At 39.7% G+C, this 25,660-nt stretch overlaps 1 protein-coding gene across 1 annotated transcript in view; it reads left to right on the plus strand.

Annotated features, from left to right (window-relative positions):
- lamc1 (laminin, gamma 1) overlaps positions 1 to 25,660 on the plus strand; it is a 295,283-nt gene that overhangs the window by 182,453 nt on the left and 87,170 nt on the right. The gene's annotated exons all lie outside the window — the stretch shown is intronic.

Consider the following 25,660-nt stretch of genomic DNA (forward strand, 5'->3'; position numbering starts at 1 on the left):
AAGTCTTTTTCCTGGGGTGGGAGGGCCCAGAACTCAAGGGCATAGTTTTCGGGTGAGGGGGAAAGATTTAAAAGTGACCTAGGGGCACCTTTTCCTGTAGAGGGTGGTAAGTGTATGGAATAAGCTGCTAGAGGAAGTGGTGGAGGCCAGTATAATTGCAACATTTGGCGGTACGGTGGCACAGTGGGGGCGGTACGGTGGCACAGTGGTTAGCACTGCTGCCTCACAGCGCCTGAGACCCGGGTTCAGTTCCCGACTCAGGCGACTGACTGTGTGGAGTTTGCACGTTCTCCCCGTGTCTGCGTGGGTTTCCTCCGGGTGCTCCGGTTTCCTCCCACAGTCCAAAGATGTGCGGGTCAGGTGAATTGGCTATGCTAAATTGCCCGTAGTGTTAGGTAAGGGTAAATGTAGGGGTATGGGTGGGTTGCGCTTCGGCGGGTCGGTGTGGACTTGTTGGGCCGAAGGGCCTGTTTCCACACTGTAAGTAATCTAATCTAAAATAGGTATATGAATATGAAGGGTTTGGAGGAATATGGGCCAGGTGCTGGCAAGTGGCATTAGATTGTGTTGGGATAGCTGGTTGGCATGGACAAGTCGGATGAAAGTATTTGTTTTCGTGCTGTACATCTTTTTGAATCTATAACGTACCCACCATTGATGTCAGACTCACTGTTTTATAGTTCCCAGTCTTTCGTTACAGCCTTTCTTAAATAAAGGCACAATGTTAGCCATTTTCCAGTCCTTTGGCACCTCACCTGTGTCTGTAGATGATTCAAATATCTCTGCTAGAGGCCCTGCAATTTTTTTCCATGACTTCTCAACGTCCTGGGATATACTTGATCTGGACCCAAAGATTTATCCACTTTCATGTTGTCTTAAGACCTCCAGCGTATAGTCTTCTATAATAAACCGAAGTTGGCCATTTTATTCATCTGATATTTACTGTAGCTAAAATGGAGTATTCCAGGCTTGCTTTATCCACAACTTTTGGAAGCAATAGATAAAAGGAGCTGGGACAATATCTTTTTCATGAGATGGTTTCATCTTAAAACTACTTTTTCTTTACATTTTCAATTTCAGCAAAACATTGAAAACAAACCTTTTCATATGGATTGTTTGGAGATGTTTGATCATTTAAATAATGAGATCCGGTGGAAAGTATGCTTTTAGAAACAGGAGCCTTGGAATTTGAAGACTTGTTTACAGAAATTTGGCCATTGATAGTGATTACTTGGCACTTGAATGGTTCTGTTTCAGTTTGGAGAATTTTTTTTTTGTTCACTCATGGGGCATGAGCATCATTACCTGGCCAGATCTATTGTCTGTCCCTAATGGCCCTTGAGAAAGTGAGCTTCTGTCTTGAGCCACTACAATCCATGTAAAATAGTTCATCCACAATACATTTAGAGAGGGACTTCCAGAGCTTTGACCCAGTGACAGAGCAGTAACAGAGATTAAGTTTCCAAGAGTTGCTTAGAGGGGAACTTGCATGTGATAGTGTAATGTTTAGCCTCTTTAGGAAAGTGAATTCAAAAAAATGGCGCCACTTGTTCATTTGTTCCTCATTAGCCCCTAATAAACTATACTAAAGCTACAGTAAATGGACCAATGTGTTCCAATGCTATGATTTTAGTAGGCTGCAAGTTTTCATGTTTGAGTCTAGTTACCTTGTATTGATTTAATGATGAGCAACACATCTATAGATGACAAAACTTTAGGCAGGTTAAACAGGCTTGACAGTAATTGTTTCCAGTGGATGGATAGTATTTATGCCAGAGTGCTAGATGACCAGGCAGGAGTTGTACATTGACAAATGTCAATAGGGAGATACTGAACAGATATGAGTAGATTGAAAAGAACGATCAGCTGAAATGTAAGAACCAATTGGATTCCTCATTGAGAGTGTAATTTGTAAGGATGATTTAAGACGAGCCAAATGGTTTTTATCACCTGTAATGAGTTTGTGAAAAAAATACATCAGAATTCGCACCTAGCGTTCTTTGAAAGTTTAATCTTTCTTATTTCAACAAGAGTTTCCCCCATGAGGAGAATGTTGTGAATGAAATGAGTAGGCTCAACTAGATATTTTCAAATCACTGTGAGCTGGAATGTTAATACTTACTACTGGAGCAGGTGGGAATTGAACCTAGGCCTCATGGCCCAGAGGTAGGGACTCTATCACTGCACTAGAGGGACCCTGAGGAGTAGGCTCAACCATTTGATGACATTTAGTTGAACCCATGTGTTTTTTTTGTTTTAAATGTGTAAGTGCTTAATTCTGCATTTGTCATTGTAAACTGGGATATTGGTATACTTGCAGAAATCTGCTTCGGGATGCATTTCGTCCCAGTCTCAATCGACTAAGAAATTGTAACTGCATAAATTTAAAACTGCTTGGCTATAATTATTTCTACAGTACATTCTGTGGAGCAAGGAATTGATTTAAACTTTTTTGTCTTTCAGCTGATGGAGGTAATCACATAGGCTTAACTAGATGCTGTTGAAATTCTTATTTTCTACTTCAATGTCTGATCTCATTATGAAATTGACAGTGAAAATAAAATCTTCGAGTAAAAAGTGAGGTCTGCAGATGCTGGAGATCAGAGCTGAAAATGTGTTGCTGGTTAAAGCACAGCAGGTTAGGCAGCATCCAAGGAACAGGAAATTCGACGTTTCGGGCTGGCCCGAAACGTCGAATTTCCTGTTCCTTGGATGCTGTCTAACCTGCTGTGCTTTAACCAGTGAAAATAAAATACTGACTGAGCGTTTGTGTTGTCACTGAGCTATATGGGAATACATTTGCAATTGTACATAAATATTAAACAACTGACGATTCTTTGGTCTGATATATTCTTCATTTTTTCTGGCACCTTAGACAACACTTTCCAAACTCTCAACCACTTCCATCCAGAAGAACAAGGACAGCAGATGCATTGGAACACTACCACCTGCAAGTTGCCCTCTAAGTCCCAACCTTTTCTGACTTGGAATCTGACCTTTCTTCATTCTTACAGAATCAAAATTCTAGCACTGTAGATGGACTACAGGAGCTCAAGAAGGTGGTTCAAAATCATTTCCTCAAGCGCATTCTTGGATGAACGATAAACACCTACTTAGCTAGTGATGCATTGAACCCGTGAAAGCATTTAAAGAGAATTACTAGCCTCCTAGAAAATGAACCTGATCAGTGAAGGTGATTTTAGCAGTAAGAATGGAAAAATGGTAGCCAAGAAACTTGACCACAACTTAGTTGTGGTTTGGGATGAAAGAGTGTGTAGGACAGTTGGACTGATTGCTGAATGCTTTGTTGAAATTCATTGAGCTTTGTAATGTGGCAATAAAGCTAACTTTCCAATCTAGACGGTGTGATGTTGACATTTAGATTATAAAGAAATATATTTAATTCTTTTTACCATTCATAATATTTATAGTGGTAGATGGGAGCCAGGTTATGTATTTGGCTCTTTTTTTTTGCTTTGCATGTGCTTAGGCTGATCAAGAGCTTTAGACTTAGAGGCATCTGTTTCCTTTACTGAGGTTGGTTATGATCTCAACAATGCGTCACGACAAGGAGGTTAACCTTTTCTATTAATTAATCCAAGCACCCAGAAAAGTTTGCCTCACCTTGTAATAGGTTCATATGAGTGACAGAGAACTCCTAAATTCCACTATTTAAAGAAAATAACATAAATCTATTTTCTTACTCTAAAAGTGAGTATTAAACAAAAAAAATCACAAATCTAAACCCCCGTCTCTCAACAGCTTACTCTCTGACTCCAACTGTTTAACGATATGCTATTCCAAGAAGATCCTTATTAAAATTACATTAGTTTAATCTCAAACCGCAGTCTTTGCCTTCTCTGGTGTCTTCAATTTTCCTGCTGCTCTCCCTGGGTCATTGTCTGTCTTTTTACTGGGAGTATGTATCACATGAAATGGTACCTTTGATAGTGTTTTCTAATGTCTTTGAGAACAAAATGTTAGATGGGCAATTTGCTGTCCAGCACTTTTTCTCTCTATGGCAGTTACTGTCTGACCAATTTTCAAAATGGCAGCATTTTTATATACCCAACATTGGTTTGATGTTGACAAAACAATAAATTCAAACATGATTGGATTTTAGTATCCTCAGGCATAATTTAAACTGGTCAAAAAGGCAACCAAAACTCAGATATCCATTTTACAGCAAATTGTTACATAGTTTCAATTTTCCAGTACAGGCTGGAACTGCCAGCTAGTCATACACACAGATGCTTGTAATCTCTCAGTTCAAAACAGCATTCTCTCTCTTGAAGGTACAGTACAGGCCTTCAACTTCATAACAAACGAATGATTAGTGACTGACTTTTCCAGTGGATACTATCGACTTAACACAATATGTTATTCCATTATTTAAAGTTGCCTCTTGTTGTATAGACTTTTAGAAGCTTATTTTTGAATTGTACTGTACATCCTTTTTCACCCTGTTTTCATGAATTCTCTGCACCTAACCACCACTGCACTTGATCAGGATCTATTTCCAGTGAAACAAAATCCACAAGAAGCCTATTTGAGAAATTTGCATGTGCACCCACAGACCAGTTGTCTGTCTTTTCATTTTAACATTTTGCTACTAAAAATAGGTAATGACTTTTAAAAATTAAATGATTTTGAATGGACATTTGCAGAGAAGCCAATGCTAATGCATTTACTGTCTCAAAGGATGTGAATTGCAGATAAATTGACCCCCTTTTATGTTCTCAAAGTATAACTTTAATCTTTATACATTCTAGATGTGGGCAAGTTTTCAATTATGCCCACCTTCAATTTTATTGCTCCTCCATTGTCGATGTTTCTGTCCCAGCTGTGTTATGAGCTTATTCCCAGACTTCTGTCAACTTTGCAATAAAGTTTGAGGAGAAAGTAGTTAGTCATAGGCCACTGACATTTCATAGCTATAAATAAACTAATTTGTCATTATTTTGAAATGGCAACAAAAAGACAACAGAATTAACCTAATTGCCTAAAGACCCATTGGCCAAATATAAAAATAGTAAAATTCCATGCATTCTGGAAGTCTGAAATAAAAGCACAGGCTGTTAATGTTCAACAAGTCAGGCAGCATCAATAGACCAAGATGAACAGAGTTACCATTTGAGGTCTCTAACATTTCATCAACTGGGATTCATTCCATGAACCTCCATGGTCTTTTTACACAAAAATCTGTAATAGTATGTACTATCCAAACTTATGATCACTACCATCTAGAAGGACAAGGCAGAAAATACAGGGAAACATCAACACTTGCAAGTTCTCCCTTTTAATACTTGTCATCCTGACTTGGGATATATATCATTGTTCTTTAAGTATTGTTAGGTCAAAATCCTGAAACTCCCCGCCAAATGGCATTATAGGTTCACCAACAGCAAGTGGACTGTGGTGGCTCAAGAAGACAGCTCACTACCTCATTTTCAAGGGCAACTAGGGATGGGCAGTAAATGCTGACCCAGCCAGTGACGCCCATATTCATGAATAAAGTAGAAAAAAGCTTATTCCTTTTAATACACCAAATAAAAAACATCCCTCATAACTACCTAGCTTAATATTGCCTTTCATTCATTCATTCTTACCTGTCCATAAATATCCTAGATCTGAGTGACTTGCTATGCCTTTCAGATATTTTGACGTATTTCCTTCCTTGAAGGGAATTAATAAACCAGGTGGGTATTTACAACAATTGACATGTTACGCAGTTGTATGAGACTGGTTTTTATTTTATTGATTCATAGTGCTGCTTAAATTCAGATTTTACCATCTGCCGTGATGAGATTTGAACCAGTGGCCCCAGCACATTGACCTGGGTCTATGGATTAGTAGTCCTGTAACATTACCATTATGACACCACCAGTATTCTTTACTGCCAAATCAGTTTGGTAGCACTCCTGTGAAGAGCTATTGCATGCTACATTAGAGGTATTCTGTAAAGTAATGCTTGTGACAATATTGATATTGAAGTTGCATTAGCTCCACTCATCTTGACGACTTCACATTTTTTGTAGTGGTGATGTTTTACATTAGCCTGCATAGATGTTCTCCAAACAGTTCCAATAATTCATTAATACTTATGCCCAACTAATAACATAAGTTGTAAATAAAAGAAAGACAAGGAGTGCTAAAGAGGGTTCTTGTCCCATACGATGAAAGTTACCACTGTTGAGAATAATCTGAGGCACAGCTGCAAGGGAAAGTGAAAGGACTAGGAAAATAATTTATAGTGGATATCAGAATTGGGAAGGGCCCAGAATTTACTGAAGATGGATAAAAGCAAATTTAGAGTCGGGGCAAATGAAAACTTAGATTGGACAGGAACTCTTGTCATTAAGTCACAACTTCAGCAGGAAGATGATTTATAAGGGCGGAAGACAAAGAGCTCTATTTATAATTTTGTGTAGAGGAAAGTATTTTAATGTCTCAGACTGGAAAAGGTGGGAAAATAGCCAATTTGCCCTGGAAAAATTGAGAATTCTCCATTTTGACTGCAGAAGGAGGGAAAAATTCAAAATGAGAAGTTATCATTCTGATTCGGTTTCTCCACTTGTTTTAATCAATGAGCAATGTAGAGATGCTGCAAAAATAATTGAACAATGTTGAAACTTGATATCAATAAATCACTACAGAACAGCTACTGACATAATTTGAAGCTTTAATGAATTATTAATTCATTTAATAATTTAATATAGCATTACACCAAAATAGAACTTAAAAGGATTGGCAAACTTGACAGTACTGGATTTTAAACAGCACTGAATATCAAATAAAGAACAGAAAATTGCAAGCAGTATTAAAAGATACTACTTGACAGTGAGAAGAATTAAGGAGCACATTGAGAAGCAATGAATTGACGCACAAATGACTCAAAGACTCTGTCAGAAATGGACTGTATAGAATTTAAGATTGGACGGCTTTGAAGAGACTTTTCTTAAGGTATAGAATTACTTCAAGTTAAACATCAAGCTTGAAACAGAACAAAGTAATATACTACTGTATTGAATGGGTAGTATTGTGGGTGATTAATTGTCAGAATATTAAGCAAAGAGACTTTTGATGTTCCAAAATCCTTTGATAATTGCTTCAAGCTGAGACCAAATAAAAGACACACGAAGGAGATTGCTTTTGCAGGAGTTCAGCTTCCAAGGGATTCTAATGTCCTCTATAAGCTAGTAGAAAATTGGCTCTGGAGCTTTCAAATCTGAAGTCAAAAGAGAGAGTAGTTGTTGGTATTATTGATGAAATTTTCAGATTGCTTAAAATATGAAGATGTTTTAACTTTAGAGAGAGGTTTACAAATCATGCTGTAAGATCCTGAGGGGGAAAAAAATGAACTTTATTTTGAGAGGGCAACTGAGATTATTCATGTCATAAGTTTATGGACTTGTAGCTTTTAATAATCATTGTATGTGAAGTCTGTGGTTGCTACTGCATTACTGTGGACAGAGGGAGTGCTTCAGTGATGTTTTCAAGGCCTCACTGGTGAAGTGTGGCATTCCCACAGATACCTGGGAATCACTGGCCCAAGACTGTCCCAAGTGGTGGAGGAGCATCTGGGAAGATATTGGCTATCTCGAGACTTGCCATTGGGACAAAGATAGAAACCAGGCAAATACAGCAAAAGGAGCATTCTGCCTCACTAATAATACCCCACCATCCCCTCCCTGTGACCACCACATGCCCAGAGTGTAACAGAGCCTGTGGTAGCCGTGCCAGTCTGTACAGCCACCTACAGACCCATCCCAAGAATGGAAGAAAGTCAACCTCATCTGTGAGATACCACCAATGATTGATTGTAATGTAACAATTGATTAAAGAAATCATTAGCCTCTTCGCTGTGACCACCACACCAACTGCAGTATTTTGGTGGTAATCAATTAATTTGGCTGTTGTAGTTTTTTCCTGGATCCCTATATGTTTTATGATGAATAGTTTACTTTAACTGTTTTGATCTGATTAAAATTCACAAGTATATCCTTCCAAATCAGTTATTTCAAACTCATAAAAAGGAAAAATTCAGTGTGTTCGAAATGTAATGATTTTTAAACTTTTCTCTATTGTGCCCATTTGTGCAGTTGTTTTAACAATAGTACAACGGATGCTCACACTTTATAAGTGAGCAGGTGTTAATTAGAACTAACTTGACTCCTTTTGCTGCTTTGTCAGGCTTTTGCGGGGTTTGGACCTCAGATGCCAGTGGAATTTAAACTGACTGTCGTTGAGCAGTATGTTGGTCTGTGCGTATTTTTTGGCAGCATTGTAGATGACCCAGTTCATAGCTTTAGTTGATGATTAAGAGCCAGGTGATGGGACATGTTAGATATGTCTAGTTTTATGTAAATAGGATGAAAGCAGCTAATTTTCCACTGTTTTGGATACATGCCAGAATCTGAGCTGTACTGGGACACGGTAACTTCAGGTGTGGATGTATGCTTCAGCAATGGGTACAGTTATTCTTGCTGGTGGTTCAGGTAGTTTATATTTATGTAGATACAAAAATTGGGAGATCACAAGCTCAATATTTTTAAATGCTCCCTGTTAACTAAAAATTCAGTAGCCAACAAGATTGCAATAAATGTATTAGCAAATTTGTAATACTTTTAGCACAACGATGTTCATAAGAAGTGTTTTTATAATAAAAACTGCATCTTTCCAATGAAATGTGCGTAAATAACATTCTTAGCACTGCATTTAGTGACTAGCCCAGATTAGTCTAGATTTTCTGGTGTCAGCTAATCATTTCTGAATCATAGGTGATATTGAGCTTGGGGACACTGAAGAATCCTTTTGTAGCAGAATCCAAAAGGTGGTGAATGTCTGGAACAGGCAGCCAGAAGTAGTGGTGAAGTGAGTACAAATTTGTCAGTTAAGAAACATTTTGGACAGGTACATGGATGGAATAGGTGTGGAGGAATATGGACTAAACACAGGCAAATTGTGAAAACTGGGCAGCATAGGCAAGTTGAGCTGAAGGGCCAGTGACTTTAGCCTGAGAAATTGAAGGTTCTGCAGGGCAATTCTGCAGCTAAATAGCTCTACAGAAAATGTTTTAGACATTTTAATACATACTCTAACTCTTGAATAACTATTCAGCTAACTCTTAACTTACCCTCACTCCCAAAATACTCCCCCATTTATGTAACACCCCTCCTAACCTGATCCAACAGGCTCCTTTCCCACTGGGATCGACTCCAAGCTCTGAAACTGACCCTCCCCTTCCCTACCTTGGACCTTGAATCCCCCTCCCACGAGTGGAACCGTCCCCACCTTATTGACCGATCTGACTGTCTGCTCCCCTTGGACCCAACATCTCGCAACCAGCCAGACTCCTCTGAAACACTCCATCACTTAACTGGCCCACTTACCACCTGGCATCATATCTACCTGGCAGCCATTTTTGAAAAACCCTAAACTCATACTTACCTTTTTAAGTTTGAGAATATGGCACTGAGTGCTGTGAAAAGGGGGTTTGATTTGCCTACCTTTGACTGTTGTACTCTGAGGGACCTGTCAGAGAAGAAGTACAGCTCCATATTTCTGAACAAGACCAGATCAGCATTTCTTGTCATAAAGGTGGAGCTCTTGAATTGAGTGAAAAAGAAATGAACTGTGTGGGACAGCCACTCTTTGGAAAATCTGGTTTTGTGTTTAAGTCTCTGAAGTAAATCTAGGAGTGCCAATAACCCTGTGGTTCAAAAGATGGCTGCTAGTGCGGAGTCAAGGTTGGCACCAACGTGAAGTGTCACCAGCGCAGTTTTAGTACAATGGCTGATTTCACTTCTGCAGCATAGCTTTAAATTGTTCAAATTCATTTTAATTGTTATAAGTTGAATAGGGGAAATTGTTTCAGCCCATTGAGCTTGCTCTACCATTGATTTAAGTTATAATTTACCTGTATTTTAAACCCATCAACTCTCCTTGGTCCTGGAATTGTTGCTATCCTTACCTAGAATCAACCTTAAAATCAGTCTTTAAATTTCCAGTTGACCTTGTCTCATTGCCCTTTATGGTGAGTACTTTTTATGGGGGAGAAGTACTTTTTGATATCATATCTTCATGACTAAGTTCTAATTTGAAGATTAAGCCCCTCTTGTTCTGGATTCACTCTACAAAGAACAGTTTTTAATCTGCTCTAATATGTCCCTTTGTCATTCTTATACAGCTCAGCTAATCTTCTATACAGATGAGTATACAATCCTATTATATGCCCTTGTAATTTTAATCCTTTTAGCCCAGTGTTATTTTGATAAATTTGCACAGCACCAGTTCCAAGGCCAATGTATCCTGTTTAAGGTGCAGTAATTAGATCTGAATGCAGTAATTCACATAGAGCTGTTCTGAGCTTTCTGTAGCTGAAACATGATGTCTTCCAGCCCTTTATATTCCAGCCTCCTTGAGGCTTTTGACTTATCCTTTGTTTCTATCTGGTGATCATTTTTGTGCTCAGCTCCCAAAACCTTCATTTCATTTGTGGTTCCTCATTGTTTGGAAAGTTTTTCATTCTGTCTTTGATAGACGAACTTGTACTTTCTCACATTAAATGTCACCTGTCACAGTTTTAGTCTATTAAAATCTATTTCCATCTACATTATTCTGTTACCTTACTAATTTTGCCAGTTAACTTAGGTGTAGAGTTCACTATTTCTTCATTGACTATATTTAAAAATGTCTTCAGTGCCTGAGGTATAACAATGAGAATAATTCTGCCAATTTGAGTGCATACCCATTAGCTATATTCTGTCTCCTACTTCAAAACTCATTTCCTGAAGAAGCCAATGAGCTGCCTCTCGGCAATTCTTTCAAGTAAGCATTGGTTTGAGTTGTGATCCAGTGCTGCTGCAGGAAACCCTGTAAAGTACGATCCTATCAAGTCTAGAAAGGATAATGTTTTGGGTCTACTACATCATCATGACCTCTTACTAAACTGTTTCTTGTGTGTAATTTAAAGAAAATTAAGTTAGATTTATCTAATATTACTATTTTTAGATTTATTAATAAGGGTGAACCACCCTTTGTGAGATGCAATACTTTTTGCAGAAATAATTTCAAGAAATAGAAAATTATCTTCATGTTGTGTACATTATTGTCAGCTGTCTTTCTGACAGAATAACTAAATACTTGATGTGAACGAATTTGTTGGGTGCAATTTGACAAGCTATGATGACTTGCTAGGTCTGAATGGAATTATTTTCCTTTTTTCTGTTTATCTTGTTCATGCACTTTTGTTCTCTGCATGTGTGCATACTTGCACAAGAATCTAATCAGCTAGGTTTCTGGGCATGGATAAGTGTGGCTTGAAAAGACAAAGGGGGTAGAAATTTCTCATGTACTTCATTATAACATGTCTGAACAGGTCAATTTTAAAAAATATACGCAGACGTGGAACTACACCAACCTCTCTCCCAAGTGTTAATTTTAGATTATGCGTCTATGTCTTTATAGATATGTGACAATCCCCACATTTATTTGAAAGAAGTGTTACAAAGATTAAATATAATCCAAAACAAAAGAAGCTTGTCTGACTGTCAAAATGATCATAAATGTTTCCTGCTTAAGGAGATGCAAAGCAAGTTAAATCATTTGCAGTATTAAAACCTTTACTTAACGACTGCAGCCCTCAATTTCTCTGAAGGCTTGCTGTAGACTGCAGTGTATGATTACTAACTGCAAGCTTGATGGATTTAATAATTATGGGGCGAGGCCGCTATTGCTTAAAGTGCATGTTTCTGATTGGAGATTGCAAAGCAAATTTCACATCATGGAATTAATTTTAATCCAGGATAAACATTCAAATTTGTTTGAATATAGTAGCAGAACATACTTAGGTTATTGCTTGGCTTGGTCTCTATATGCTCTATACCTAACTATTTTAATTGTGTCTTAATACTCAGTCATTTGTGCAAAAGGGACTTTCAGGAATAAAGTGGAGTAAAGGGCAAGGGTAAAATAGATTTACCTAAATTTTGTTGCATGTAAACTTCCCCTATATTTCCAGTTATCCTGCTGTCAAATATGAGATGATTTGACCACTTGAATTTGGCAGTAAAGTTGCTGTACATCTGTTTCACCGTTCCATGTTCATTGGCAGCAAGACCTTGTCAGCATTCAGGACTGGACTTGATGTGTGGCATGAATGTTACTAGCCATTTAAGTGCCAAGCAAAGACTATTTTCAACAAGAGAGTATCTAATGATCTTCCCTTGACACTCACTGACTGATATTACCATCAGTGAATCTCCTACATCAATGTGTGAGGGGTAGCCATTGACCAGAAACTGAACCAGGACAGAGATTACGAATCCCATGGTGAGCAACTCACCCACCTGATTCCCTGAAACCTGCCCAGTATCTACAAGCTGAATTAGAGGTGCTGAAAAAGCACAGCAATTCAGGCAGCATCTGAGGAGCAGTAAAATCGGCGTTTCAGGCAAAAGCCCTTCATCAGGAATACAGGCAGAGTGCCTGAAGGGCGGAGTGATAAATGAGAGGAGGGTGGGGGTGGGGAAAAAGTAGCATAGAGTACAATAGGTGAGTGGAGGAGGGGGTTAAAGGTGATAGGTCAGAGTGGAGTGGATAGGTGGAAAAGAAGATAGGCAGGTAGGACAAGTCATGGGGACAGTGCTGCACTGGAAGTTTGGAACTGGGGTGAGGTGGGGCAAGGGGAAATGAGGAAACTGTTGAAGTCCACATTGATGCCCTGGGGTTGAAGTGTTCCGAGGCGGAAGATGAGGCGTTCTTCCTCCAGTCGTCGGGTGGTGAGGGAGCGGCAGTGAAGGAGGCCCAGGACCTCCATGTCATCGGCAGAGTGGGAGGCGGAGTTGAAATGTTGGGCCACAGGGCGATGTGGTTGATTTGGTGCAGGTGTCCCAGAGATGTCCCCTAAAACGCTGTTCCCAATGTAGAGGAGACCGCATCGGGAGCAACGGATATAATAAATGATATTGGTGGATGTGCAGGTAAAACTTTGGATGTGGAAGGCTCCTTTAGGGCCTTGGATGGAGGTGAGGGAGGAGGTGTGGGCGCAGGTTTTGCAATTCCTGCAGTGGCAGGGGAAGGTGCCAGGACAGGAGGGTGGGTTGTAGGGGTGCGTGGACCTGACCAGGTAGTCACAGAGGGAACAGTCTTTGCAGAAGGCAGAAAGGGGTGGGGAGGGAAATATATCCCTGGCGGTGGGGTCTGTTTGGAGGTGGCCGCTCCCTCACCACCCGACGCCTGGAGGAAGAACGCCTCATCTTCAACCCCAGGGCATCAATGTGGACTTCACCAGTTTTCTCATTTCCCCTTGCCCCACCTCACCCCAGTTCCAAACTTCCAGCTCAGCACTGTCCCCATGACTTGTCCTACTTGCCTATCTTCTTTTCCACCTATCCACTTCACCCTCCTCCCTGACCTATCTCCTTCATCCCCCCCCCCACCCACCTATTGTACTCTATGCTACTTTCTCCATACCCCCACCCTCCTCTCATTTATCTCTCCACCTGTCAGGCACTCTGCCTGTATTCCTGATGAATGGCTTTTGCCTGAAACGTCAATTTTACTGCTCCTCAGATGCTGCCTGAACTGCTGTGCTTTTCCAGCGCACAATCCAGAATCTGGTTTCCAGCATCTGCAGTCATTGTTTTTACCCAGTATCTACATGCGCAAGTCTACGCGTACATGAAGGTGTCAGCACAGGTAGACAGGGTAGTGAAGAAGGCATATGGGATGCTTGCCTTCATTAGCTAGGGAATAAACTATAGAAGTGAGGTGGTCTTGTTACAACTTGATAAGACATTGGTTAGGCCACATATGAAATACTGTGTATAGTTCTGGTTACCCACACTATTGGAAGGATGTGATTGCAAAGATGGTACTGATTCCCCAGGATGTTCCCTAGGATGAAAAGTTTCCATTGTGAGAAGAGATTGGATAGGCTAGGTTTGTTTGCTTTGGATTAGTGGTGCTGGAAGAGCACAGCAGTTCACCCAGCATGGACGCTGCCTCTTCCAGCACCACTAATCCAGAATCTGGTTTCCAGCATCTGCAGTCATTGTTTGCCTTGGAGCAGAGAAGGTTGAGGGATGATCTGATGAGGTATATAAAATTGAGAGGCATTGACAGAATAAATCGTGGGAATTTTTTCCCCATGGCAGACATGTCTCCGAACAGTGGGTATAAGTATTGGTGATGAAAAGTGGTTTAGAGGAGATGTGAAAAGAAATTTTTAAACTCCGGAGGATGGTAGATATATGAAATGAGTACTTGAGTGAGTGGTGGAGGCAGATATTCTCTCAGCATTTAAAAAGCATCTGGATGAGTACTTGTGTATGAATGGTGGTGCAGGCTTGAAGGGCCAAATGTCGTCCCCCTGTGCCTATTTTCCATGTTCCTATGTTTAAATGCAAGGACATAAACAGTTGACCAAGTGCAGGTAAATAGGCTTAGTGTGGTTTGCTGTCTCTTTGTCAGCATATAAATAATGGCCTGAAGGTCCTCTTTTAATGCTGCTTTGATGCTATAACTAACACATGAGAGGAGGGTGATGGAATACTGTCTATTTGCCTGGATGAACATAGTTCCACTAACACTCCAAACAAAACAACCCCTCTTCATTGACACCCAATCCAACTCCATCAACATTAATTCTTTCCACCACTGATGTATAATGATAGTAATAGTGCGCATTGTTGTAAGATGTGGTGCAGCAATTAACCAAGCCTCCTCCATCCAAACCTGCGTTCTCTACTGTTTAGAAGGGTAAGAAGAACAAATGCATGGAAACATCACTACCTAAAAGTAACACGAATTTTTGAAGTAATTTCATGGGGTAAAAAAAAAAGTGAATTTTAAAAAAAGTTCTATTATTTGTCTAAAACTTGTCTAAGTACACATGCATAGTACATTAATTGACAAGTGGTATGAAGACCTAGCTATTATCTTCAAGTGAAGTTGGGTAAAAGGTCAATGGTAATTGGACAGGGTGCCAGATATAATTTGGCCTGTATTTTGAAGTCAAAGATTCTGCGTTTGTTTTTATATTTTCGTATGTACATTTCTGCATTTGAATGTTCTTAGTGTGTCAGTGTAGAGTTTGCATGAAATACCTGCAAATTCAGAATATTGCATCGAATCTGAAAGCCTGTTGAACTAACAAGAAATTCAAAAGATGCATCTTGCAAACAAATCTATCTCCTCCATTATAGAAATTCTGTTTTGCTCATTGGAAATTTGTCAGCTGTGTGCCTAAAGCCAATGGTTGAGAGTGGATGTGCACTTTGGTGGTGATATACTGCTGGCAGCCAGTAGTATAGTAGCTTGGAAAGAACAGCCTAAGAATGTTCTTGTACGAATTCCAGTTTGCCTTCTGTGACTTCCATCTCTTGAGACAATCTCCAGAAACAAAAACAAAAGTTGCAAATTGCAAAGGAAAAAACAAGCATTGAAACAAGGCAGCTTTATTTCTAATACAACTTGCAAAGTTTAAAGATCACTTTGTGCATTTAATAAGGGAGCAAGAGTTGGCCATTCATCCACTTCAAGGCCTTTTTCCCACACTATCCCCATATCCCTTTACATCATTGTTATTTTAGAAATCTGTCAATCTCTACTTTAACCATATTCAGTGATTGAGTTTCTACAGTTCTGTCGGGTAGAGAATTCCAAAACTTCACAAGCTGCTGAATAAAAGGATTTCTCCTTTGCTGTGAGTGGCTTGCATGTTATCTTGAAATTGTGCCCCCCGATTCTAGATTCCCCAACCATGCGTAACATCGTATTTGCATTTGTCGTATTTATCTCTCTAAATATTTTAAGTTTCAATGAGAGAACCTCATTCTTCAAAACTCTAGAGAAAACTGTCTGTTTTCCTCAAACTCTTCACCGGCAAACCTGCTATCCCAGGAACAAGTCTGATGAACTTTTGTTGTACTTAATGACAATATTACCCTCCCAAGTTAGAGACCAAGTCTGCACACAGTATTCCAGGATGTGATGTAGCTGAGCTCTGATGCAGTTGAAGCAAGAATTTGCTACACCCTGTCCTTGAATCCTTTTGTAAGGAAGGCTAACATTCCACTTACCTTCCTAATGGCTTGCTGGACCTGCATATTTGCCTCAGTGATTTATTTATAAAGACAATAAGTTCCATTATGCATTGTACTTTCTAATTGCTCACCATTTGAGAAATGCTCTGAATATCTGTTCATCCTATTAAGATGGATAACTTTTTTTTATCTTTCATTTGCCATCGTCTTGTCCACTCACTAAGTCTGTCCAATTCCTCTTGAAACTGCTTTGCATCTGCCTGTCAACACTCATTACTACTCAGCTTTATATCATCTGGGAAATATTCCAAATTGTTGCTATCTGTTGTGAACTCATCCTTGTAGTAACCCACGAGTTGTACTTTGCCAATACAAGAATGACCTCTTTTATTCCTAACAAAAACAGAAGTTGCTGGAAAAGCTCAGCAGATCTGGCAACATCTGTGAAAAGAAGTCAAAGTTGACGTTTTGGGTCTAGTGACACAGGGATTTGTGTTATCACTGGTTGGTATATTTTGACTGCAGTTCTGACCCTGTGTGGATTTCTACCTATCCTCTAGTCTCTCTGCTTTGTAATTCAACTTTGTGATGCTGCTATATTAAAAGCCAAGTGTTACGGATGTTGGAAATCTGAAATGAAAACCAAGTGCTGGAGAAACTAATGCAGTTATGATAGTGGCGTCTGTGGAGCGAGAGAGTTAATGTTTCAAATGCACAGAAGAGTTACGGTGAAAAAGAAAGCCATTCAACCCATAATATCTGTGCAGGCTCTTCAAATGAGCATTATGAATTCGCACTATTCTCCTGCCTTTTTCCCACACCCATGCTCACTGTATGATTGTTTAAGTAGACCACAAGCGTCTCTTGAACGTCTCAATTGACCCTGCTTCCACCACATTTCCAGAATACTTTCCAGATGCAAACCACTGGTGTGAAAATGTATTTTTTCTCACATCATATTTGCTTATTTTGCAAGTTACTTAAAATCTATGTCATCTTGTATACGTGGGAACAGTTTCTCCATATTTACTGTGTCTAGCCTCTGTGATTTTGAAAACTCGTATAAGATTTCCTAGCAGACATTTTCTTTCAAGATTTTTGAAATATCAAGGAGTTGAGCTGGTATGAAAAAGGAGTTGAGGTCAAAGACAGATCAGCAATGATCTTGTTGAATGGTGGAATAGACTTGAGGGGCCAAATGGCCTGCTTCTGACCTTTTTCTTCTTCTTACATTCTTCGGGAGGAAGCTCTGAAGGTGGATAGGGTGAAGAAATTATCTTAACGGGAGACTTTAGTATCCATCATCAAGGACCTTGCTGCTGGAGTGAGGAAACATGAAGTGGGAAAAATATATTTGAGCTCACCCTAATCAAAATACCTTTCAAAGATGTATCTGTCCATGCCTGGATTGGTGAAAGTGACCACTGCAGCAACCTTATGAAGATGAAATCCTATTGAGAATACCCTCTCATTGTGTTGTGTGGCACTTTCACATGCTAAATAAGATGGACTTTTCAGGTAGGAGGAATGTTTGTAGTGAAGGTCTGTGGGGATCAGAATTGGGACCCGTGCTTTTTCCTGATGTATGCAAATGATCAAACTCTTGATGTTGTCACAACTCTCTATACATGGAGAGGCTAGATCACAACATCACACAGCACCAGGCTGTAGTCCAACAGGTTTATTTGGAAGCACTAGTTATCATACACTGCTCCTTCAGGTGGTTGTGGAGTATAAGATAATAAGACACAGAATTTATAGCAAAAGTTTACAGTGTGGCGTAACTGAAATTATATATTGAAAAAGACTTGGATTGTTTATTAAGTCTCTCATCTTTTTGAAATGACCATGTTGGTTTCAGTTCTTTCACTTGTAAAACTGACTTACAGAATCTTATGGATTCATGCAGTTTTTGTGCAAAGTAAAATGTAATTCTGCAAGTACAAATTCACCCCACAAACTTGTGTGTGTGTGTGTGTGTGTGTGTGTGTGTGTGTGTGTGTGTAAGTGTAAAGGGGTATAAGACTGAGAGGGTTCACGTGAGAGTTTGGGAGTGTATGTGTGAGCATATGAGAGAGGGTCCAGTCCTTCAGAGTTCTTTACGTGCTGTCATCCCACATACTTCTCATGTAGGCGACTTTTATTGCCTTCCAAAGATACACACCAGAACATTCCATCGTACGGGACCCTGTGTGAGAACCCTCCGGCTATGTCAAAGGCATCTTGAAACCCTTTGTACAAAGGATCCCCTGCTTCTGTCGCGACACTACAGATATCTTACAGAAACCCGGCACCCACGTACCAGTCGAACTGAGAGCATTCTTCGTCACAACGGACATTTCAGCACTCTACACTAGCAGGTGCACACTACACCTCAACCAACAGTTCTGGCGTGCCAGTGAGGAACTGGAGTAACCTTCTCAGGAGACAGACACGTGTTGCAACCGATAGGATACCCTTCGTTGTCCAGTACTTTCCAGGAGCCAATAAACTACACCATGTTCTTCACAGTCTGCAACACATTATCAATGAGGATGAGCACCTTGCCAAGACCTTCCCCACACCTGCACTTCTTGCCTTTAAACAACCACCAAACCTCAAACAGATCATTGTTCAACAGACTGGTGACAGCTTGGGATTAAAAGTGAGCCTTAACAATATGGATACAAAATTATTTCTATCATTCAACAAACGTTCAATACACAATCTTGGTGTTGTACTGCCATGTCCGTTGTAAACCTGCTGCAGATATTCAATGAAGCCTAAACTTGAACAACTGCCCATTTTCTGCTTTGGCACTATACAGTCTTCAGGACTCTCTTTCTCCCCCTCGGTCTCCTAGCCCATGTCTTGTTTTTTACATTTTGTTCTCATATACAGTACTTGACATACATTCTGCAATTGACACTTTCCATCAATTCATACATTTTTGATGGTGATAACATTTTTCTTCATTTCTGAAGAATTGGCATGTTGGTATGTTAACACCAACAGGACCGTGAAATATAAAGGGTAAAAGTAATGTATGATTTAAAATGCTCTTAAATCACTATCTTATGTTAGTCCTACCATTAATTATTACTACCAATGACAGATCTATTATTGGATGTAAAATAGACTTGGTTTGGATCTGAGTTTTCTGTCTTTGAACAGGGAAATCCACAGGGATGACTTTTCACTGACGCCAACATTTCTATTATGATCCATTCATCCTCCTATTTTTGTATCTGGTCTTTTTTATTTAGCACATTTTGTGTGTCACACTACCCTAATTACAAATACCATAGATTGCAGCATGCAAATTGACCTACAGTATAAAGCAAACTAGATTCTCTGGCCCCCAAAATTATTTTATTTTGTTTTTTTGCAGATACTCAGTGTAAAGTTGACTCCTGTTTTCAGCCAAGACAGGTATACCCACATTATAGTTGGCCACAATTTCTTATCCACAATGCTTGTTTGCTTAGCTTCTAACTGGAAGCAAGTACATAGCACAAGCTATGTTGTTAAGAAGAGCAACAGTTTAAGACCATCCACACGTGGCAAACCATGAAAACAAATGATCTTTCTACCAAAGTACCTGAAATATGAAATTGATTTGAAGCTAAAAATTGGAACGTTTGCATCAAATTAATTCCATATTATTGAAAGTATGGCACCAATGGAATAAGGCATGAAGTTCAACATAAGCTTGAAATTCAGCATTATCTCTTCAGTCTCAGAATTTTATAGCTTTTGGATTCTTGAGTTCAACTTTAAAACATAATCTGTACTCCATGTTGCTAGGCTTTTTTTCTCCATTGTTTGCTTGTCACTTTATCCCGTCATGATGTGTTCAGATTGCTGTTACATAGACATAATGCCTCATCTGCATACCAGCTTTGTTCCTGTATTGCCTTTGTAAAGGAAATAATTTATTTGTATGGAAACATTTACATGGGATTTTAACATGAGGTTGTACCTGTGAAGGAATAACACCAACATTGTGGCTAAACTAGGGGTCTAACATCTGTTGATCAGCCATTGGATGTGTAGTAGAACAGGCCATCTAACGATCATATTTGCCCCTAGTAAAATAGTTGTGTAAGTGATAGAGAACGAAATCATCTTAGAATGTGGAAATATGCATGCTGCCCTAATTGATACTTTGTATGTTTTATCTTCAAACTGTGGTTGCTATCACTAAATAAACCAGATCCTCCAAAAAAAATGGAGCATGGGAAGATAATTTTTTGACCGTATCTGACTTAAAGTGGGATTGCTAAAATAATGCCATAGTCAAAGTGATTCAGAATGAATTTGTTAACACATCAGTTGCTGAAGGTGACAAATTTGTTTCTGATTTCTATCATCTGCAATTCTTTTGCTTTCTTTTAAATTTTACTTGACCTACTCACACTGTTATGGCACAACTCTGGGGCAGGCCGGTTATACCTGGACCTTATAACCAAATGTAAGGACTCTTCATGGAAAGACTCAATACCGGGATTTTCTTGGCAGTGTCATCTCCCCGTACTGATGTAAATATCCTTCCATTAGTAAATGCTTGACTAATCAAGCTTGTTTTCTAAAAGACAGTTCTGGCCCCCTAGGGGACACTGTGGACAGGATATGCACTTCAGTTTTGTGAATGGCAGATCTGGTGTAAATAATATATAAAAAGTTTCTGCCTTGAATGCAACAAATATGAATCAGATGTTGTTTCTGGTACAGGCTATTGATTCTTTTCTAGTGTGTTCTATTGCATGGAGCGCATTTGATAAATGTAAATTTCTTTAGTCAACTTTCCATTTTAGTCATAGAATTCCTACAATGTGGAAGCAGGCAATTTGGCCCAACAAGATTTTAAAACTTTGTTTTAAAAATTAGGTGGTTGGAAACCAGTGATATGCTTTTTCTAAAGACCTCTGTTTGTGCTTAGGCCAGTTAATTAGTGGTTAGTGACATTCATGCCCTTTTGTTTTTACTCTATCTCTGCCTATAAAATCGAGACCCATCACGAGCCATCATTTCTTGGATTCAAACTAACTCCATAAATAAGTGTTACTTTCATTAGAACATATTCTTATGCAAAAGTATACTGAATATGTGGTCTTGCTTTGATTTTATTCCAATGTTGCTGAACAAAGAGACATTGGAGAGCAGATTCGTGGCTCCTTGAAAGTGGAGTCGCAGGTAGGTAGGATAGTGAAGATGATGTTTGATATGCTTTTCTTCATGGGTCAGAGTATTGGGTACAGGAGTTGGGAGGTCATGTTGTGGCTGTACAAGACATTGGCTAGGCCACATCTAGAATATTGCGTGCAATTCTGGTCTCCTTTCTGTGGGAAGAATGTCCTGAAACATGATAGGGTTCAGAAAAGATTAACAAGGATGTTGCCATGGTTGGAGGATTTGAGCTATAGGGTGAGGTTAAATATACTGGGGCTGTTTTCCTTGGAGTGTCGGATGCTGAGGAGTGACCTTATAGATGTTTATAAAATCATGAGGGGCATGGATCAGATAAATAGACCAGGTCTTTTCCCTGGGGTCAGGGAGTCCAGAACTAGAGTGCATAGGTTTAGGGTGAGAGGGGAAAGATATAAAAGAGACCTAAGGGGCAACTTTTTCACACAGGGTGGTGCATGTATGGAATGAACTGCCAGAGGAAGTGGTGAAGAGTGGTACAATTGCAACATTAAAAAGGCATTTGGATAGGTATATGAATAGGAAGGGTTTGGAGGGAGATGGGCTCGGTGCTGGCAAGTGGGAATAGGTTAGGTAGGTTGGGATATCTGGTCAGCATGGACGAGTTGGACCAAAGTGTCTGTTTCCATGCTGTACATTTCCAGGACACTAATTTCACTGGAAATTTGATTGTTTGCATGTTGGATGAGCTACCAAACTGAGGCTCCATCTGTTACCTCATAAAAAGAAAAAGAGTAAGTAGCATTTTCCAAAGTAGAGCACAGTAGTTCTTCTGGTGACCTGGCTAATACCAAATATCCTTAAAAAAGCAATTCCATGGGCCAATTATCATAGAATCTCTCAACAAAGAATGACCCTATTTAGCCCATTGTGTCTGTGATAGGTGAGTTCGTAAAACAAAACTCATCCTATTTCCCTACTCTTGCTTCACCACCCAGTAAATTTCATTTCTTCAAATATACAAAAAAATCATTTGAAAAGTACGATTGAATTTGATTCGACCATCAAGGGCATGTAATGCATTCGAAATCTCAATAGTTTGTTGCAAAACTTGTAGGTTTATCCCCTATGCAGTCAGTGATGAGAAGTTATCACATCTATGTGCAGACTGGCTCCCTGTTAATTGGATAAGTCAGTTTTGTCAATGTAAAATGTTACAGTTTGCTATTAATAACATTGTCTTGTGATACAGTGCCTTGACTCTTTGTCAAATATGGGCCAAACACAGTTAGATGGGGCCATTTTGATTTAGGAACATAGTCGGCATGCATTAGTTGGAGTGAAGGATCTATTTCCATGCTGTTTGACTTGATGACTATTTCCAGATAACAGTACTTTGCCTTATATTTGTCCTGTTAATTTCCATGAAGTTGTACCTATCTGTGTTCACCACCGGTTCAGCAGCACTTTTTTAAAAAAAACTTTTAAACCTCCAGGCTACAAATTTCAAACAGAATTGACAAATATAAAGCAAAGTACTGTAATCTGGAAATAGTCAGAGTCATGCAACATGGAACTAGACCTTTCAGTCCAACTAATGCATGCCAACCATGTTCCTAAATCAAAATGGTCCCATCTACCTGTATTTGGCCCATATTCCTCCAACCCTTTCCTATTCACGTACTTATCCAAATGTTTTTTAAATATTGTAACTGTACCTGCATCCACCACTTCCTCTGACAGTTCATTCCACGCATTAACCACTTGGTGTTTTTAAAAAAAAGCAAAAAATACTCCCGAAGTAGCAGGTACACTCAAAAGACCTGTGTAGAAATTTCCCTTGCTGGTGTCCGATGAGTAAGAGAGCTGGGAAAATAATAACTATCTTGACGTAAAGAGTTGTTTTTCCTGATTTTTTTTCCTTTCATGTGTAAAAAACATTTGAGCATCGACTATCTTTTATATCATGACCTTTTAAATCTCATTAAACTTCAGCTTGCTTTATTTATACACCATTTCTAATTCTAATGCCCTTGCCTGAGAAAATAAATGGCACATTTTCCTGACCTAACCCAGAACAGGTCCAAAAAGCTGCTGATCAGTTTTTTTTGTCCAGCCATTGTGCAACTGCTTCTTTGCAACAACATGCCTACGTGCTCTGTGGCCAATTATCTCCTAAACCCTCTTCATCCATGCAGGTTGGAATCAGTGAATCACCAGCATCACTACATCATCAAGGTTGCTCTCCAACCAACCTGAATTTCAGTCAGCCCTTCAACGCTAACTCTCATACTTGCAGCTTGTATGTTTCTGCTAGGTCGCTATGTACACAGGAATACCCATGCATCTCGTGCATCTACATTGGATGTTTCTAATGACACTTTTTTAAAAAATCACTTGCTCACTTTATGCTTGCTTAGAGGCTGCCAGTCTTGGTCCACTCAGTGACTTCCACAGTTTATATCCAGGCTGACTTGGCCTTGCAGTGTGGTTTCCTGTGGCAATCAGCTCACAAAATGACTGCATTTCTCTCCTTTACCCCATCTACCAATATCTCCAGGTCGTGGTGTGGAGTAGGCAGTTAATTTTCTTTGTATTTATGACATGGCCCAGAGAAAGAGGCTTGACACCATTGTGGAGGGATTGTTCCTGGCTAAGAGTCAGAATTGGTATAAAGCCAGTCTTTAAATGTGGTGCAAGAAGGTTGTTGCAGTGGCAAGCACTTCTGCCTCTCTAATGATGTGATTTCTCTTTACAGAGTGCCCGAGTTTACTGTTATCTAATTAATGTAGCAAAGATTATGTGGTGAAAGTCGCTCCAAGCTATGAGAGATTAAACTTTCATCACTAAAAATGCTTTGATTGAAAATGGGAAAAGTTCTGCTCAAAGTAATTTTACTTATGGCCACCTGGATAAATTTAAGTATCACAGCTTTGTCCAAAGAGCAAGCTCTGTAACACATTTGCCATGCAGATTTAGTTAATATATATTAACAGACCTGAAATTATTTTAAATAATATTGTGTGTACCTATTCAGTTGTTCTTACTAGCTATCATGTTTTCAGTAAAAGCTGGCTACCCTCATGGTTTGAGTTGCCTGTGTCAATAATTCTACTGCAAAAAAAATGCTAACTTGTACATTTCCTTAAAAATGACTTGGCAACGCTTCAACCTGTTCATATTCTGTTTGTACATCTTGGTGACTGCACCATTTCTTCTGGCCAAGTTAAGCATTTAATGATGAAGAGTACTCAGCAAAGTTTTGGAAAGAATTCTGTGGGATAGGATTTATGACCATTTGACAAAGCGTAGTGTGATTAAAGGCAGTCAGCATGGCTTTGTGAGGGGCAGGTCATGCCTCACAAATCTTATTGAGTTCTTTGAGGAGGTGTCAAGACAGGTCGACAATGGTCGAGCAGTGGATGTGGTGTATATGGATTTCAGCAAGGCATTTGATAGGGTTCCCCATGGTAGGCTCATTCATAAAGTCAGAAAGTATTGGATACAGGGAGATGTGGCTGTCTGGATTCAGAATTGGCTGGCTGACAGAAGGCAGAGAGTGATTATAGATGGCAAGTATTCTGCCTGGAGGTCAGTGTTGAGTGGGGTCCCGCAGGGCTCTGTTCTTGGGCCTCTGCTCTTTGTAGTTTTTATAAATGACTTGGATGAGGAGGTTGAGGGGTGGTTTAATAAATTTGCAGATGAGGAGGTTGGAGGTGTCATCGATGGTATAGAGGGCTACTGCAGGCTGCAGCACGACATAGACAGGATGCAGAGCTGGGCTGAGAAATGGCAGATGGAGTTCAACCTGGATAAATGCAAAGTGAAGCATTTTGGAAGGTTGAACTCGAATACTGAATATAGGATTAAAGGTAGGATTTTTGGCAGTGTGGAGGAACAGAGGGATCTGGGTGTGCAAGTGCATAGATCCCTCAAAGTTGCCATCCAAGTGGATAGGGTTGTTAAAAAAGCATGTGGTGTTTTGGCTTTCATTAACAGGGGAGATTGAATTCAAAAGCCACGAGGTTTTGCTGTAAATCTGTAAGTCCCTGGTGAGACCACATTTGGAATATTGTGTCCAGTTCTGGTCGCTCTACTATAGGAAAGATGCAGAGGCTTTGGAGAGGATGCAAAGAAGGTTTACCAGGATGCTGCCTGGACTGGAGGGCTTGCCTTATGAAGAAGGGTTGAATAAGCTTGGACTTATCTCTCTGGAGAGGAGGAAGAGAGGAGACCTGACCAAGGTGTACAAAATAATGAGAGGAATAGATGGAGTCAATAGCCAGAGACTTTCCCCAGGGCAGGATTGACTGGTGCGAGAAGTCATAGTTTGAAGATATTAGGAGGAAGGTATAAAGGACACGTCAGAGATAGGTTCTTTATGCAGAGAGTTGTGAATGCATGGAATGCGTTGCCAGCTGTGGTGGTGGAAGCAGTGTCATTGGGGATATTTAAGCAACTGCTGGATATGCACATTGATAGCA

This window comes from Hemiscyllium ocellatum, chromosome 9 (assembly GCF_020745735.1).
Source record: "Hemiscyllium ocellatum isolate sHemOce1 chromosome 9, sHemOce1.pat.X.cur, whole genome shotgun sequence".
In the NCBI taxonomy this organism is placed as follows: domain Eukaryota; kingdom Metazoa; phylum Chordata; class Chondrichthyes; order Orectolobiformes; family Hemiscylliidae; genus Hemiscyllium; species Hemiscyllium ocellatum.